At 39.1% G+C, this 3,361-nt stretch overlaps 1 pseudogene; it reads left to right on the plus strand.

Annotated features, from left to right (window-relative positions):
• The first annotated feature begins 35 nt into the window (after positions 1-35).
• On the plus strand, positions 36-1,275 carry LOC102252388 (annotated as a pseudogene).
• Positions 1,276-3,361: the final 2,086 nt, after the last annotated feature.

Genomic DNA, 3,361 nt, shown 5'->3' on the forward strand with positions numbered 1-3,361 from the left:
AGGAGGAGGAGGAGGAGGAGGAGGAGGAGGAGGAAGAAGAACAACAAGAAGAACAAGAAGAAGAAGAACAAGCAGAAGAGAGGCCGTTAGAAATAGAGAGGCAACAGTTACAAGAGGAGTGGTTGCTGCAGGAGCAGAAGACACAAGAAGAATGCAGAACCAAGAAGGAAAAGGAAGAGGCAGCTAGAAGTCGGCAGGAAGAACAGGAGAGCAAGCTAGAGGAAGAATGGGAAGAACCACAGTGAAAACAAAGAGGAGGAGGAGCAGAAGCTGTAGGAGAAGCTAGGACGAGAGGAGGCTGCGCAGAAGAGGCTGAAGCGGGTGGAAAATGAGCTGGAAAATAGAAGCTCTTTGCAAATCCCAGAACCAGCCACGGACCTGAGAATGATGGGGGAAGAGCAAGTTAACTGTCCGATCTACAGTAAAACTGGAGCTTGCAGATTCGGAGACGGGTGTTCACAGAAACACAATTTGCCAGTGTCAAGTCCCACCCTGCCTGTCAGAGGCGTGTTCAGGACGTTTGGAATGGAGCAGCGCCCAGGGGGTGCCCGCGACCCCCACGCCAGCCCTGAGCACAGCGAGGAGAAGGCCCACCTGAGGACGTGCTCCCCAAGGTCAAGAACGCGGGGAAGGTGATCCAGTTCCCGGCAGCTGCAACATGGAACCTCATCGGAAGGCCAATGTGTATGTTCAGTTCCTGTGGGAAGAATGCCGAGCGGGCCTGTCTCTGTCTAAAGGCGGGTGGTCTGCAGGACGGCAGCTCAGTGCGAATTCTGCCCGGTGACCCGGTGGGAAATGGCCATGTGTGGTTTGTGAGAAATACAGCCATGCCCAAGGGGAAACACTGCAACTTTCTTCACGCGTCGGACATCCCAACAATGCATTCGGGGAAGCTAATAGGGACCTGTCTCCAGATGGGTATGGCTCTTCCTTCGGTAAGAGCTCAGAGAGGAGAGAGGACGGGCCACCACCACCAGCACCACGGCAGGCCCAGGGGGAAGCCCGGTCTAGCCCTTTTCTGCAAAAGGAATGGAGAAGCTGAGAGGAAAAGGAGAAGTAGACACGGGGGTCGGAAATCTCACAGACACAGCAAAAAGTCGTGAGAGGCACAGTTCACGAAGTAGAGAAAGAAAAAGGGACCACAGCCGGGGCCCGGGCAGCGGGAGTTGGAGCTGGAGCTGGAGCAGGAACCTGAGTCCCTCTGGGTCCAGGGGTCCCCGTGGGAGGAGGTCAGGCAGTAGGGACAGAACTATTCATAGTCCCCAATCCAAATAAACTGATTTTGTTTTTAAATGATCGCATATGTTATTTATTATGGCTGCTCCATACTTAGAGGGCTCGAACTTCAATGGGTTAGCAAGTCTGGCAGAACCCTATGTCATCTGGAACTCTATTTTAAATCAAATACTCTTATTTTCTGATAATTTGTGTGCTTCTTTTAGAAAACCTAAATGTATAAATAACATGAATATTACTGTAATCCTAACCCTTAAAGATAACCAGTTAACACTGGAGCATTACCTGAGTCATTTTTCTCTACTTATGGGTGTATGCACATTTTTCACACAAAGAACATAGATGGTGGCAGTTGAATATGCTTTTCCTCATAAAATATTGTCATATTTTCTTAAGGCCTATTCTTAATGTTATTTTTACTCACTACATAGTGTGAATCTATTAATTTATTCAACTATATCACTCTTGTTGGATTTTAAGTTAGCTTAAAGTAACTTAAAGAATTCTGTGCTATAAATAAGCAATAAGTAAATAAAATAAGGTAGATATATAAAATAAAATTATGCACACTGATTCTCTGGTGTCTTAGAGCCTTTCTACACACATAATCATATAGAAATAATAAAATGGTATATCTTATCACAACAAGGAGTAATAATAATAAATAAGAAGAGGGGAGGAAACTTTTTGACATAGATTGTGATGATGTTTTCCTGGTGATACTTATCTCTAAACTCATTGTATATATATTAAACACAGGCTTCTATATGTCAAATAAAAACAGTATTGTTTTTCACATGGTAAATTAACAAATATTCAATTGAAAACCTCTGATCTTGGACAAAATAGTTTTAAACTAGTACCTGATACACTGAGGTGGAGGCAATTTAAATGTTCAATCCTTCTGAAAGGCAATAGGCAATATATTTTGTGAGGTTTAAAAAAAAATCTTACAATTTGACCCAGTAAAATTATTCATTGGAATATCCTAAGAAAAAAATAAAATATAAGAAAAACTTATAGGCATAAATATTTTCATTACAGTGTTATTTACAATATAAAAATTGTAATTGTATAATTTCATACAATTATAGAACTGTATGAAATATTATGCAGCCATTATAAAATTAATATAAAAATAATACAACTAGGGGAGGTTGGGAGGGGAGCTAAGAGATCAACCAAAGGACTTGTATGCATGCATATAAGCATAACCAATGGACACAGACAGTGGGAGGATGAGGGCATGTGCTGGGGGGCAGGAGCAGGCAGGGAGAGGTCAATGGGGGGAAAAGGAGACATATGCAAGACTTTCAACAATAAAGAATTTAAATTAAAAAATAGAATAAAATATAAAAAAATAAATAATACAAATAAAATGCATCTAAGAGCATGAATTACTAAATGTATTTGAAAGCCCTAGTCTTATCTGTTCTCTGGACCCTGAGAAGTGCAGTAGACCAATGCCTCTGGTGTGATCTAATATAAGAAAAATACTATACAATATATTTTCAGAAATATTTTCCATTGTTTTTATTTTATTTCTATATAATAAACTCTATTACTTGTATCATAATTAGTAAAGATATTTGACAACAAGAAACTAAGAGAATTAGTCTCTTCACATACAAAGAAATATTTTCCTAATGGTGAATAGCAGAGTATTTATCCCTAAAATTCATTATTTCACCACCAAAGAATATGCATATGTATGATTAAACAGCAGACTCCTTGAAGAGAGATTTGTCATGTTTACCAAAAAGTGAAGGCAAATTTCTGTTAAAATATTTTTCAATATTTTTAATGAATTTTAATAAAGGTTTATCAGGCGCTTGTTGTGGTGCAGAACTTTTATTAAATTCTGTGATCCATAAAACGTGTGTGTTTTTTTTTTGAATGACACATAGTTTAGTTTTTCATTTAGAGGCTATAAAAGTGTTCACAAAAGTTATGTTGAAAAAAAAGTGATTGAAAGTGCTAAAACACTGTACAGAATATAAAACCCTTTCATAGACTTTTTATGACACATGAAACATGAGTCTTAAAGGTTTAATGTTACTGACTTTTATACAAGGCTTTTTAATTCTTGATTCCAGTTATGGTTCTGCAAATGAACTGTGACATT

Source organism: Myotis brandtii, unplaced genomic scaffold, assembly GCF_000412655.1.
Source record: "Myotis brandtii unplaced genomic scaffold, ASM41265v1 scaffold92, whole genome shotgun sequence".
Lineage (NCBI taxonomy): Eukaryota > Metazoa > Chordata > Mammalia > Chiroptera > Vespertilionidae > Myotis > Myotis brandtii.